Raw genomic sequence first — 16,073 nt, forward strand, 5'->3', positions numbered from 1 at the left:
TATCATCTATATCATCTTTTCCTTTATATATCTCTTATTGTTTCTGTTTCTCTGGAGCACCCTAGTTAATACATATGAGGTATCTAAAATGGAGTATAATGTGGTTGCCAGGAGCTGGGAAAAGGGAGAAATGGGTTTTATATTCAATGTATAAAGTTTCAGTCATGCAAGATGAATAAGTTCTAGAGATCTGCTGTACAACATTGTGCATATAGTGAACAATACTCTATTGTACACCTAAAATTTTGTTAAAAGAATAGCTATCATGTTAGAAGTTCTTACTACAACAACAATAAAAAGTAAATAACTGCCTTCAAGCCCAGAGAAGGCCTAGGAGCAGGCTAATTAGAAATTAGACACATAGGCTCTTTCTGAAAGTACTAGTATACACAAGACAAATTAAAAAAAATACAGCTGGCCAATAGACACATGAAAAGATGCTCGACATCATTCATCATCAGGGAAATGTAAATCAAAACCACAATGAGATATCATCTCATACCTGTCAGAATGCCTAACATAAAAAAACTCAAGAAACAAGTGTTGACAAGGATGTGAAGAAAAAGGAACATTCTTGCACTGTTGATGGGAATGCAAACTGGTACAGCCACTATGGAAAACAGTATGGAGGTTCCTCAAAAAATTAAAAATAGAACTACCCTACAATCTAGTAATCCTGCTAAACACAAAAATACAAAAACACTAATTCAAAGGGATACTGGCACCCCATGTTTATTGCAGCATTATTTACAATAACCAAGATATGGAAGCAGCCCAAGTGTCTATCAATAAATGAATGAATAAAGAAGATGTGGTGTGTACACACACACACATACACACACACACACACACAGTGGAATATTATTCCACCATTAAAAATAATGAAATCTTACCATTTGCAACATGGATTGATCTAGAGAGTATAATACCAAGTGAAATAAGCCAGTCAGAGAAAGACAAATGTCATATGATTTTACTCATATGTGGAATTTAAGAAACAGAACAAAGGAACAAAGGGGGGAAAAGACAAACCAATAAACAGACACTTAACTACAGAGAAGAAAGTGATGGTTACCAGAGGGGAGGTGAGTGGGGGGATGGGTGAAATAGGTGAATGGGATTAGAGTACACTTATCTTGATGAGCACTGAGTAATGTATAGAATTGTTGAATCACTATATCACCTGAAACTAATATAACACTCTTTGTTAACTAATGAATTAAAATTTTAAAATAAAAAAATAAAAGATATTTCAACAACAAAAAAATGGATGCACAAACATCTGATCTACTTATACTCACTGAAACCATGCAACCATGTTAATGAGAGGTGAAGAAGGTCCAGAGTTTGTAGACTGTTAAGTTTTTAATATCCCTACTTATTAATATTATTCTGAATGCACATATGAGATTTCTGGAGCAGAGTAGATTAATCATTATTTACTTTTCAAGCACAGAATTTTGTAGTTCTCCTGTGCCCTGATTTCTTCTACTAGGGATGACAGGATGAGAGCTGGATATCACTCTGCACAAACAATTTATATTGCTGGCAAGGGATGCATAAGTGAACCTGGGCATTTATATAGAAGAGAGAGGGATTGTCCCTTTGGAAAGGAGGGAGAAAAACCTTTGCTCCTTGGAAAGGATCTGGTCTTCTTATTCTAACCTTTTAGAATCTAAATAAGTCTCTCTAGGGGAAAGATAAGACCATTGTCTCCAGCTTTACAATCTAGGAATTAAATAACACATCTGATGATAAATCTCTCCGGAGTTCTCTCACTATCTATACCATTGTAAATTACCTTCCAAACCTTCCCTTTTTATCCCACGTTCCAAGTTCCAGTAAGATTTGCTCAGCAAGCCCTAGCTGTGCAGAAACATGAACTATTTTCTCTGTGGGTCCGCACAGGCTCAGTAAATCCTTTTTACTTAGCCTAAGAATAAACTTATGTGATCTTATCCTATCTCTGCTACACAATTCCCTCCAAACCTCTTGCCCTGATCTTCCTCTAAGGGGAAGCTAGATATATCATGTGATTTTCTTTTCCTAATTGCTAGTTATTTTACTTCCACATAGCTCTTCTCACTGCATTACAATTCATATAAAGAAGTAGCCTAAAATCAGAACACCTGGCAGTGATATTAAGTCTCACTGGGACATTCAAGTTGAATTCCGGTTGTGTTTTTGGTCACTGGAGTAAGATAATAAGCAGGCTTCAATATATCCATATCTGTTTTCTCTAGATCTCTCTTGATTTACTAACTTAGTACATTCTAGTTTTGTTAACCAAACCTTTCCCATTTCTCTCCTCAAATAGATATATTTTCCTCAGATGAACACTATCTAATTAGGTGGACACTTTCTATCTTAAAACAAGTCTTTCTCTAATTCAGGGAAATTTTACTTCACTAATTTAGTTCACTATTTCGTTCTCTCCATTTTTTCTGTTCCCTTCTTCTGGAACTCCTGTTAAATAGACACTTGCTTTTTTTAGATCTGTCCTCCTAGTCTCCTAACTTTTCTGCCATATTCTTCCTATCCCTTTCTTTAGCACCACATCTGGGGAAAACGACACCAATTAATTTTCCAATTCACTAATTTGTGATACATGTATTATGTTTCTGCTATTTAATCATTCTACTGGCATTTTGACAATAATGATTATTGTTCAAAATAACTGGTTTCTCTGATTATTTTTTTTCCAAAGCTGACTGTTCTTGTTTAGTGAATGTGCTACCCTCTTATATTTTTAGAGAATGATAATGACATCTATTTTTAAGTCCTCCTTGTTTTCTTTACTATTTCTTCAGGGGTTGGTTCTTCTTTTTGTGCACTTGGTGTCTTGCATTCATCTGGTTGGTTTTCCTCAAATATTTGGTGATCCTTGTTTGTTAAAATAAATGAGGATCTAACTCTGTGGTTTTCAACCATGTTTGCTCATTAGAATTGCCTTGGGAGCTTTTAGAAACACTGATATGCAGACCATACCATAGACCAATTCAATAAGACTTATCTGGAGATGGTATCCAAGCACTTGAATTTTTTTCTTTTTATTTACTACTTTTGGGGGGTATAGTTTACACATGGTATAATGCAAAAGTTGTTAGTGTAACTCAGTAGATCTTTATCTGAATCATATATACATACATACATAATACATCATGACTGAGACAAAGATATAGACCAAAGGTCGGCAAACATTTTTGGAAGGGGCCAAATGTCCAGCCACTCTTTGTCACAACTATTCAACTCTTGTAGTTGAAAAGCAGCCATGGGCTATATGTAAATAAGCATTCTGACCCCTTATATACACCATTTCTAGAACTCCAGAACACTCTTTTTTGTCCCTTTCAGTTAATATCTTCCCCAAGGTAACCACTATTCAGTGTTAGTATTTAAATCTATCCAAGTGATTACAATAAGCACAGGTAGAGAATCACTAATCTAGACTGATCAATATTAATAGCTTTGTGTATTACCACAGAATAAGTAAAAGTCCCTGTTACCTATGCACTGACTCAGGATTCTGATTATAAAATATCAACTATGTTGGAATTGGGGACAAGCATTGCAGGGGCTCTATATCCCTTATGCACATTGAAGATACCTGCAGAACTACCACAGCAGACTCACAGTTTAACTGAAGAAAATAACACAGTCAGCTGCTTTGAGAGCAGATTATCAATGTTTTGGTTTTGTAGCCTCCTTGGGAGCTTCCCAGGTATAATCTGAAACTGGCCCTCAAACATGGAGGTCAGGGAAAGACCAAAGAAAGAGGCAGGCTACTCCAGGTTGGTAGATGGCAATTTTACTAATAAGCAAAAGGAGTTTACATACTAGGCTCATGTTGGGCAGGAGCAAAATTAGTAGATCTCCATACCCATCTGTCAAATTTTAAAGTTTATATAGAGGCCTTAATTAGATTCAGTCACATATATGGTGCATGTGTTCTCAACACCACATCACTATCTCAAGGCTATGTCCTTAGAGCAACCTCTGGGGGTGGGAAAGAAAGTGGAACCCACATTCCAAGGACAGGGGAGGGGGTGAGGAGCCTCTGATCACCTGAGTTCAGCTAATGGGTCAACTGGATGTCACATCATTTTGATGTTTTCCCTAACATTCCACCCTTCATGACAGGCTCTTACAGACTCACAACCACCTCCCCATCTGTTGACTCTGCCACAGTATGTGACCCATACCTTCTAGAGTCACAGACACATCTAACTCAAATGGTAGCCCTACTTGAGAGATGCCCAGAGCTTTAATCTGCTTTACTAGTATTTTTACCTTCTTAAAGACAGGTTGCTGCTCTGATTCCTTTCACATGTGCCCAGCTCAGCTCTTCTTCCAACTTCCTGATCTCAGCTTTAGCCTGTAGTAAGGCACTGGTGGCCAGCTGAACTGCCCACACAGAGGGAGCCCACTGTGGCAACTTATGCACTGCCCTTTTCTGCTGCAGTGTACTCTGCACAGTTCCTCTAACAAGTGAATTGGACTGGCTGGCATTTTCAGGGCATCTCCATACTCATGCAGTGTTCCAAAGCTAACATATGGGCCACCCCTCCCCACACTGAGGTGGCTGGCCAATTCAGGATTTCCCCAGCAGGTGCCTCATTTTCAAGGCCCATTGCTTTAGTCTCCTGGCTGGCTTGTCAATTGTTGGTTTACAACCTCCTTGCTTCCCAAGTATAATCTGAAACTGTACTCAGAGGGCAGGGAGAGACCAAAGGAAAAGGCAGGCCATTGCAGGTTGGTAGGTGGCAGTTTTAATAAGCAAAGGGAACTTATATATAAGGCTTATGGTGGGCAGTAGCAAGATGAGTGGATCTCCACACCTGTGCACCAGATCTGAAAAGTTTATATAGAGGCCTTAACTAGGTTTAGTCTCATATGCTGTTTAGGTGTTCTCAACACCACATTACTATGTCAAGGCTATGTCCATGGAGCAGCCTCTGGGAGTGGGAAAAGCAAGTGGAACCCACATTCCAAAGACAAGGGAGGGGTGAGGAAACTCTGATCAACCAGGTTCAGCTCACAGGTCAACTGGAGGTGTCTTTTCAATGACCTCCCCAAACACAATGAAGCTAATCTTTAGGTCTTCCTGAGTTCAGAGGTCTCTTTCTCACCTATATGGAACTTTAGTTTACTCAGTTCTGTTAAGATTCATCATTAATTTTATCCCATTTGAATTCTAGCTTCCAAAATTTGCTCCATGTTCTAGACTACTTATGGCACTCTTCAAGGCTTTCTAATGCTACTATGGGATTATTCTTAAGTTTCTCTCACAACTTCAGTGGGGTTTGAGGAGGGAGAAGAGGTAAACATGAGTTATTAGTAAGATATCTTGAAAGTGAAGTCCCCTAAAATGTTTTAGCAAGTGCTTGATAGACATACAAAGCTGGAAAGATTTTAACCATCCTTTCCCCTATACAGATCCACTTTTGGTGACTATAGTTTCTTAAAGAAGTCTAAGAATAGTTTTTGTCACCCTATAATTCTGGATGACAGAAAGACAGTAGAGGAAGCTAAGGGGTGGAGGACATGAATACATCAGAGTTTGATGAATGGTATTTCAGATTCTGTCCCTTGCTCACCCTCTTCCTGTAGGAAGAAACAGAGATAAGATTGGTATATATCATTTACTATGCATTTGGCATCAAATAAAAGGAAAAAAATTAAGCTAGTTAAAACCAAAAGGAAGTTAATCAATCACATGATATAAAGGTAGAGTGGGCTTTAGGCTTATTGATCCCGTGATTTCCTGATGTCATCTGGGACTCAAGTTCTTTCACTGTTGTCCATAGGCTTCATCTTATTGCTGGTTTCTCTTGGATTATAGGACAGTTTATGCTGTTAAATGGTATTACTTGCTTTTTCAATTGAATTCAGAAGGAAGGAGAGCATCACTGGTAGAAATTCTGTCAAAAGAATGAACAAGAGCTCTCCTGGAATCCCTTAGCCAATTTTTCATTTCTCATTCCCATTTCTGAACTAATTAAGGGTAAGGGGGGATTGGATTACCTCAGACCAATCAAGCCTGCATTAGGTGCTAAAAAGCATCAGATTCACTTAAGGCACATATGCTCAATATGGAAGGAGTGGGCTCATAAACAAAATCTGGGGTACTGTTAGAAAGGAGGAAGGGAGAAATGTATGCTGGGTATTATCAGTTGAAAGAGTTTTCCAGGTGGTGGCAGTTGGAAAGCTATGAGAAAAGGGCAATGAGATCAAGTGATTCAGAGGCTGGGAAAAGTCAGGTTGTTTGTGCATGTTGCTTTACCACTCTTTGCCTCTGTTTCCTCATCAGAAAAATGGAGACATATATATCTACCTCATAGAGTTATGTGAGGGTTCATTCTTTCATCAAATATTTTTTGAGCATTTACTAGGAATTGGGCAATATTCTAGCAGGAGCTACTGTGGTGAACAAAGCAGATTAAGTCCTTATTCTCAGAAAAGCTGCTGTTTAATGCATGCGTAGGTGTATGAGTATGTATAATTCAGGAGGAAGATAAGCATGGAAAAATCTTTATAATTTCCTCCCTCCTAAGCAGCCCCCACCTCCATCTCCATTTCAGGATGCAGGTAAGCTATCATGATCTGCTCTCTGCCAGTCAGAAAGAGGCCTAGCCCTCAGAAGAAACAGGGGATTGGCCAGCTGTGCTAATGCCTGGGTAGGCCTATCTGCAGAATTAGGGGAGAGAATGACAAGCCCACAGTCATCACCCATCTAAACCAAGACCTCTCATCCAAGCTTTACCAGTCACAGAGCTGTTACTTCCATCTTCACCCACCTGACTCATGTATCTGCCTCTCTAGTCCAGAACTCCATAAGGAAAGAGAGGTGCTTTAGATCAGGCCCTTGGAATCCCAGCTGTGAGCCTAGTACTGTGATCATTACTGTGACCATTTTTATTTACCTGATGCCCAAAGATGGCACTCCCACCTGCGCATTTCCCATCAGGCACCAGGCAGCTGCCCTGGCCTGGCCCATTTAAGGTTGGGTTTGAGCATCTTGGTCAGTCTCTGCTACTCCAGCTGCAGCCAGGAACCAACAGCAGAAGCAGCCCTTGGGAGTTTGTTGGAAATGCAGCATCTCAGGCCTGCCCCAGATCCTCTGAATCAAAATCTGCATTATAACAAGATCTCCAGGGAATCCACAGATATATTACAGCGTGAGGTACACTGACTTCAACACTTGTTTTCAGTCTATGTGGAGGCAAGGACAGTTTGAATGGGAAGTAAAGTTTTCACAATGATGACTAAGCTTTTGCTCTCCCCAGTCCTCATGTTGTTGACCTTTAATGTTGTATTTATTATCTTTGCATCCCGCAGTTACTATACCAGAAAAAAATACATAGCCTAATATTATCATTTGTACTCATTAATGGAATTGTTTTGTTCTTTTCCATCCATATCAATAATATTTATTCTTAAAAATTCTGTTACAATTATTTGTGTTTTATAACCCTTACCAAAAGTGACATCAGAATAATAGGAAGTCAGAAACAGAAATCTGTCTTCCTGTGAAATTTAATCTTTATGTTTCAGGTTTGGAGTGACTAGGGCATCTGCTACAGAGATTTCGGGTATGTCAAAGGCCTCCTCAGATCAGGAGGCCCTACCTTCCTATAGAATGAAACCTATGGAGGGACAGCTCCATCCTCAGAAGCTTTTCTAATGGGACCCAAAAGAACAAACATTCCCAAACCCTGAGTTCTAGCCAGGCCAAGTGGCATGTGGGGGCAGGAAAAAGGAGTTTACTGGATGGTACAGTGAGTGTCTCTTTTTCCAGAGTTCAGCCTCCATAGACAGGCTCATCAATACTCCCATGGATGTTTTGAGCAAGGTCTTGGAATAGGGTTTAGGGCATTAGTGACCAGTTCCAAGGTTAATGGGGGATGAACCCTTGGGGACTCTACATACTTCTTTTAGGGTGACTTTGAGAATTTCTGAAAGCCCTTCTCTTCCCCTTATTGAGCCTAAACATCTTTCTGAAACAGGAATCATTTTGACTGGGCCCCACATTTTTCTAGGAGGACTCCTAGAATATCTTAAATTATTAGTTCATTCATTCATTCATTCATTCACTCATGACCTTACTCTGTGTCAAGCCTAGAACTGAGAACTAAAGATATAATAGTGACTTGAATTCTATGGTTATATTTTCCTCACTCCAACATGAATTCCTTTAATATCTTAACTAAAGATTGTATTTCCAGGCTCAAAATCTTCCTCTCTACTCCAAGCTCTGATATCCTGGGTAACTAAAATATACCTGTGGAAGATCCATCCAACACCCTTGACCTCCTCATCAACAATGGCTTCTTCCTTCAGTAGACTTCAGCTATTTACTCCATTAATTATACTTTAAATTAATCCACTGTAACATTGTAAATTCAAAAATTCAGTTTTCTAACCATAACTACTGTTACACCTGACTCATCTATTCCTAAAATACGTGTTTTTCAAACTGTTTAAGTACATCAATCCTTTCTACTTCCTACTGTCTTGTCAATATCCCCAACTCTTTTTCCTTAATATCCTTATGTCCCATTTACACAACAAGCCATTTTTCCATTGTCCTCATTCACCTAGCTTGATGAACACTGGCTGCTAGAGAAAATCTTACCAGTAGGCAAGTTGGCTTCAATGAAAATTTGTAATCTTCAAAAATTCATCAGACCGGATCATCTGCACTTCCCTTCACCCCATCTAAAATTTACCTACAACTTCATTAAAAGTGACCTTCCTAAGATTACCAAGGATCTATTTGTCGTTAAATTTAATTATAACCTTTATATGATGACTTCCAGGTACATGTCTCTGGTTTAGGTCTTTCTCCTAAACCTAGATCTCTAATACCCAGCTTCTTCTTAAGCACATCTAATTGGATTTCCCCCCAAACTAAACTCATCAGATCCCTCACTCTCAAAATTAAACCATAATTAACAAATGACACAGCCAGCTATTTAGATATCCAAGCTAGAGGCCCAATTTATCAAGCTATACCCCTTCCTTGTCTACAACCCTATATTTAATCACAAACAAAATTCTATCCATTCTGTTTCTTAAAATTGTCTATTTGTCTTTGGCTGGGGCATTAGAAAAGCTGGACTTCCCATTTTTATTACCTTTGTCCAGAGCCTGATATGTTGCTTAAATTAAACTACTTTAATGACCTCCCTGTTACCAGTCTTATTCTTTGCCATTTTGTTCTATCAGCAGCAAAAAGAGCTTTTTAAATCTTACCTGTCCATGCTGTTCCTAACATCCTTCAAAGGGTTTTCTTTGATCTTCAGATAAAGTTCAAGTTCCTTATTCTGGACTATATAACTCTGCATAACTCACTTCTACTTACCTTTGCATCCACAGTTCTATCATGTGCCCCCATGTTCTGTTCTCTGCACTCCTCCTAGTACTCTCCTTTTGAGCTAACACTTGACTACTAACAATTCCTCAACAGCTCCTTGCTCTTTCAAGCCTCTGTGCCATGGCACATGTTTTGTATACACAGAATATTTTCCCCCTGTTAAACTCACAGAGTGGGGGAAGAAGAGCACAAGAGACAATGAACCATAAGTTGAGAAATTCAGCTGAAGATTTATCTTGAGCTTCCAGTTTTACAAATAGAAGAAAAGTTATATATCTAGACAGCCATGAAAGGGGAGAGGGAAAACAGGATAATCCTTTTTGATCTTTGTCTTCACTGTTGCCAACTCCCCAAGCCTCCTCCTCCATTTTCGTTTTTCCCATTCTCTTAGATGATTAACAGCTAAATAAAATCCACTTGAAAGACACCTTCAGTGGACAGCCTGGGAGGGAATACCAAATTCCTGACATACCAATGACTGGGGCATTTTCCCAAGATGACATGTTTCCACATTGTTCCTAGGTGAGGCTACACCATCCTTACTTGGTTTCAAATTGCATCCTTTACCCTGGGTCCTGAGTACACTCTTCCTAACTTGAACCCCTCTGGAAAAAAGTGAAACTACTGCTAGTTATGAAATGTGAGATCTACAGACACAAAAGGATCATTAATGCAGTAGGTTAGTCTGGTTTGCTGATTTACACACCCTATAAAGGCCAATTTAAAAATTCATTCTGTACAAAAATTGTGTTTGTGTGTGTGTGTGTGTGTGTATTATGTTATGTTAATCACCATACATTGCATCATTAGTATTTGATGTAGTGTTCCATGATTCATTGTTTGCATATAACACCCAGTGCTCCATGCAGAACATCCGCTCTTTAATACCCATCACCAGGCTGACCCATCCTCCCACCCCCCTCCCCTCTAGAACCCTGTTTGTTTCTGAGAGTCCATAGTCTCTCATGGTTTGTCTCCCCCTCCGATTACCCCCTTCATTATTCCCCTCCTGCTATCTTCTTCTTCTTCTTCTTCTTCTTCTTCTTCTTCTTCTTCTTCTTCTTCTTCTTCTTCTTCTTCTTCTTCTTCTTCTTTTTTTAGCATATAATGTGTTATTTGCTTCAGAGGTACAGATCTGTGATTCAACAGTCTTACACAAGTCACAGTGCTCACCATAGCACATATCCTCCCCAATGGCTATCACCCAGCCAACCCATCCCTCCCACCCCCCACCACTCCAGCAAACCTCAGTTTGTTTCCTGAGATTAAGAATTCCTCATATCAGTGAGGTCATATGATACATGTCTTTCTCTGATTGACTTATTTCGCTCAGCATAATACCCTCCAGTTCTATCCACGTCGTTGCAAATGGCAAGATTTCATTCTTTTTGATGGCTGCATAATATTCCATTGTATATATATTCCACAGCTTCTTTATCCATTCATCTGTCGATGGACATCTTGGCTCTTACCATAGTTTGGCTATTCTGGCCATTGCTGCTATAAACATCGGGGTGCACGTACCCCTTTGGCTCACTACATTTCTATTCTGGGGGTAAATACCCAGTAGTGCAATTGCTGGGTCATAGGGTAGCTCTATTTTCAACTTTTTGAGGAACCTCCATACTGTTTTCAAGAGTGGCTTCACCAGCTTGCATTCCCACCAACAGTGTAGGAGGGTTCCCCTTTCTCTGCATCCCCACCAACATCTGTCGTTTCCTGACTTGTTAATTTTAGCCATTCTGACTGGTGTGAGGTGGTATCTCACTGAGGTTTTGATTTGGATTTCCCTGATGCCAAGCAATGTTGAGCACTTTTTCATGTATCTGTTGGCCATTTGGATGTCTTCTTGGAAAAATGTCTATTCATGTCTTCTGCCCATTTCTTGATTGGATTATTGGTTCTTTGGGTGTTGAGTTTGTTAAGTTCTTTATAGATTTTGGATACTAGCCCTTTATCTGATATGTCATTTGCAAATATTTTCTCCCATTCTGTCGGTTGTCTTTGGTTTTGTGGACTGTTTCTTTTGCTGTGCAAAAGCTTTTTATCTTGATGAAGTCCCAATAGTTCATTTTTGCCCTTGCTTCCCTTGCCTTTGGCGATGTTTCTAGGAAGAAGTTGCTGCGGCTGAGGTTGAAGAGGTTGCTGCCTGTGTTCTCCTTTAGGATATTGATGGACTCCTGTCTCACACTTAGGTCTTTCAAACATTTTGAGTCTGTTTTTGTGTGTGGTGTAAGGAAATGGTCCAGTTTCCTTCTGCATGTGGCTGTCCAATTTTCCCAACACCATTTGTTGAAGAAATTGTCTTTTTTCCATTGGACATTCTTTCCTGCTTTGTCAAAGATGAGTTGACCATAGAGTTGAGGGTCCATTTATGGGCTCTCAATTCTGTTCCATTGATCTATGTGTCTGTTTTTGTGCCAGTACCATACTGTCTTGATGATGACGGCTTTGTAATAGAGCTGGAAGTCCGGAATTGTGATGCCACCAAGCTTTGCTTTTCTTTTTCAACATTCTTCTGGCTATTCAGGGTCTTTTCTGGTTCCATACAATTTTTAGGATTATTTGATCTATTTCTTTGAAAAACGTGAATGATATTTTGCACTGGATGTGTGGATTGCTCTAGGTAGCATTGACATCTTCACAATATTTGTTCTTCCAATCCATGAGCATGGAACGTTTTTCCATTTCTTTGTGTCTTCCTCAATTTCTTTCATGAGTATTTTATAGTTTTCTGAGTACAGATCCTTCGCCTCTTTGGTTACATTTATCCCTAGGTATCTTATGGTTTTGAGTGCAATTGTAAATGGGATCCACTCCTTAATTTCTCTTTCTTCTGTCTCGTTGTTTGTGTATAGGAATGCCACAGATTTCTGTGCACTGATTTTATATCTTGCCACTTTACTGAATTCCTGTATGAGTTCTAGCAGTTTTGGGGTGGGGTCTTTTAGTTTTCCACATAAAGTATCATATCATCTGCAAAGAGTGAGAGTTTGACTTCCTCTTTGCCGATTCGGATACTTTTTATTTCTTTTCGTTGTCTGATTGCTGTGACTAAGACTTCTAGTATTATGTTGAATAGCAGTGGTGATAGTGGACATCCCTGCCGTGTTCCTGACCTTAGCGGGAAAGCTCTCAGTTTTTCCCCATTGAGACTGATGTTCACTGTGGGTTTTTCAAAGATGGTTTTTATAATATTGAGGTATGTACCCTGTATCCCTATACTCTGAAGAGTTTTGATCAAGAAAGGATGCTGTACTTTGTCAAATGCTTTGTCAGCATCTATTGAGAGGATCATATGGTTCTTGTTCTTTCTTTTATTAATATATTGTATCACATTGATTTGCGGATGTTGAACCAACCTTGCAGCCCAGGGATAAATCCCACTTGGTCGTGGTGAATAATTCTCTTAATGTACTGTTGGATCCTATTGGCTAGTATTTTGGTGAGAATTTTTGCATCCATGTTCATCAGGATATTGTTCTGTAATTCTCCTTTTTGATGGGGTCTTTGTCTGGTTTGGGGATCAAGGTAATGGTGGCCTCATAAAACGAGTTTGGAAGTTTTCCTTCCATTTCTATTTTTTGGAACAGTTTCAGAAGAATAGGTATTAATTATTTAAATGTTTGCTAGAATTCCCCTGGGAAGCCATCTGGCCCTGGGCTTTTGTTTGTTGGGAGATATTTGATGACTGCTTCAATTTCCTTAGTGGTTATAAGTCTGTTCAGGTTTTCTATTTCTTCCTGGTTCAGTTTTGGTAGTTGATACATCTCTAGGAATACAACCATTTCTTCCAGATTATCTAATTTGTTGGCATATAGTTGCTCATAATATGTTCTTAGAATTGTTTGTATTTCTTTGGTGTTGGTTGTGATCTCTCCTCTTTCATTCATGATTTTATTTATTTGGGTCCTTTCTCTTTTCTTTTTGATAAGTCTGGCAAGGGGTTTATCAATCTTATTAATTCTTTCAAAGAACCACCTCCTAGTTTCATTGATCTAGTCTACTGTTCTTTTACTTTCTATTTCATTGATTTCTGCTCTGATCTTTATTATTTCTCTTGTCCTGCTGCGTTTAGGCTTTATTTGCTGTTCTTTCTCCAGCTCTTTTAGGTGTAGGGTTAGGATGTGTATTTGAGACCTTTCTTGTTTCTTGAGAAAGCCTTGTAATGCTATATACTTTCCACTTAGGACCGCCTTTATTGCATCCCAAAGATTTTGAACAGCTGCATTTTCATTTTCATTTGTTTCCATGAATTTTTTAAATTCTTCTTTAATTTCCTGGTTGACCCATTCATTCTTTAGTAGGATGCTCTTTAGCCTCCATGTATTTGAGTTCTTTCTGACTTTCCTCTTGTGATTGAGTTCTAGTTTCAAAGCCTTGTGGTCTGAAATTATGTAGGGAATGACCCCATCTTTTGGTACCAGTTGAGACCTGATTTGTGGCCTAGGATGTGATCTGTTCTGGAGAATGTTCCATGGGCACTAGAGAAGAATGTGTATTCTGTTGCTTTGGGATGGAATGTTCTGAATATATCTGTGAAGTCCATTTGGTCCAGTGTGTCATTTAAAGTCTTTATTTCCTTGTTGATCTTTTGTTTAGATGATTTGTCCATTTCATTGTGGGGGCTTTTAAAGTCCCCCACTATTATTGTAGTATTGTCGAGGTGTTTCTTTGATTTTGTTATTAATTGGCTTATATAATTGGCTGCTCCCATGTTAGGGGAATAGATATTCACAATTGTTAGATCTTCTTGTTGTATAGACCCTTTAAGTGTGATATAGTGTCCTTCCTCATCTCTTATTATAGTCTTTGGTTTAAAATCTAAGTTGTCTGATATAAGGATTGCCACCCCAGCTTTCTTTTGGTGTCCATTAGGATGGTACATGGTTTTCCACCTCCTCACTTTCAATCTGGGGGTGTCTTTGGTTCTAAAATGAGTCTCTTGCAGACAGCATATCGATGGGTCTTGTTTTTTAATCCAATCTGATAGCCTGTGTTTTGATTGAGGCATTTAGCCCATTTACATTCAGGGTAACTGTTGAAAGATATGAATTTAGTGACATTGTATTTCATGTAAGGTGACTGTTACTGTATATTGTCCTTGTTCTTTTCTGGTCTATGTTGCTTTTAGGCTCTCTCTTTGCTTAGAGGACCCCTTTCAATATTTCTTGTAGGGCTGGTTTCGTGTTTGCAAATTCCTTTAGTTTTTGTTTGTCCTGGAAACTTTTGATCTCTCCTTCTATTTTCAATGACAGCCTAGCTGGATATAGTATTCTTGGCTGCATATTTTTCTCATTTAGTGCTCTGAAGATATCATGCCAGTCCTTTCTGGCCTGCCAGGTCTCTGTGGATAAGTCTGTTGTCAATCTAATGTTTCTACCATTGTAGGTTACAGATCTCCTGTCCCAAGCTGCTTTCAGGATTTTCTCTTTGTCTCTGAGACTCATAAGTTTTACTCTTAGATGTCGTGGTGTTGACCTATTTTTATTGATTTTGAGAGGGGTTCTCTGTGCCTCGTGGATTTTGATGCCTGTTTCCTTCCCCACATTAGGGAAGTTCTCTGCTATAATTTGATGCAATATACCTTCTGCCCCTCTCTCTCTTTCTTCTTCTTCTGGGATCCCTATTATTCTAACGTTGTTTCGTCTTATGGTATCACTTATCTCTCGAATTCTGCCCTTGTGATCCAGTAGTTGTTTATCTCTCTTTTTCTCAGCTTCTTTGTTTTCCATCATTTGATCTTCTATATCACTAATTCTCTCTTCCACCTCATTTATCCTAGCAGTTAGTGCCCCCATTTTTTATTGCACCTCTTTAATAGCCTTTTTTATTTTGACTTGGTTAGATTTTAGTTCTTTTATTTCTCCAGAAAGGGGTTCTCTCATAACTTCCATGCTTTTTTCAAGGCCAGCTAGTATGTTTAAATCATGATTCTGAACTCTAGGTCTGACATTGTACTAATGTCCATATTGAGTAGGTCTTGGCAGTTGGTATTACCTCCTGTTCTTTTTGTTGAGGTGATTTTTTTCCGTCTTGTCATTTTGTCCAGAGTAGAATAGATGAATATGAGAACAAAATGCTAACAGGGTAACAACGTCCCCGGAAAATATACTCTAAACAAATCAGAAAAGACCTGATGCCAGGGGAACAGAAAGGGAAAGAGAGAAAAAAGGAAAAGAAAAAAAAGAAGAAGATAAAGATAAAAAGAAACAGAAACAGACAAAACAAAGAATAAAACAGAATATGATTAAATATGATCAGGCTGGTGCCTAGATCAGTGCCACACACTAGATTTGGGGTGTATTTTGGTCTGTTAGTAGAGAGTGCCTCCCAAAATTTTAAAGAAAGAAAAACTTATATATGTACAAAATAAGGGTTGATACAATGAAGGGATGGAATATGACTGTAAAGATGAAAATTATAAAAAAATTTATAAAAGGAATTGAGAAGATAAGAAGTTGTTTGAAAAAAGAAAGAAGAGGATTTAAAAAAGAGAAGAAAAAAGGGAGAGAATGTATTCAGGCAGGAGACTAGAACAAAGCCATACATTAGAGATTTAGAGTATATCTTGAACTGTTAGAAAAAAGTGTATATCAAAATTTTAAAGAGAGAACAACTTATATATATATATATATATGTATGCCAAAAATAAGGGTATCTACTATGAAGGGATAGAATATGACTCTAAAAATGA

Source organism: Callorhinus ursinus, unplaced genomic scaffold, assembly GCF_003265705.2.
Source record: "Callorhinus ursinus isolate GAN/ISIS: 27379988/994484 unplaced genomic scaffold, GSC_fseal_2.0 scaffold84, whole genome shotgun sequence".
NCBI classification, from domain to species: Eukaryota; Metazoa; Chordata; class Mammalia; order Carnivora; family Otariidae; genus Callorhinus; species Callorhinus ursinus.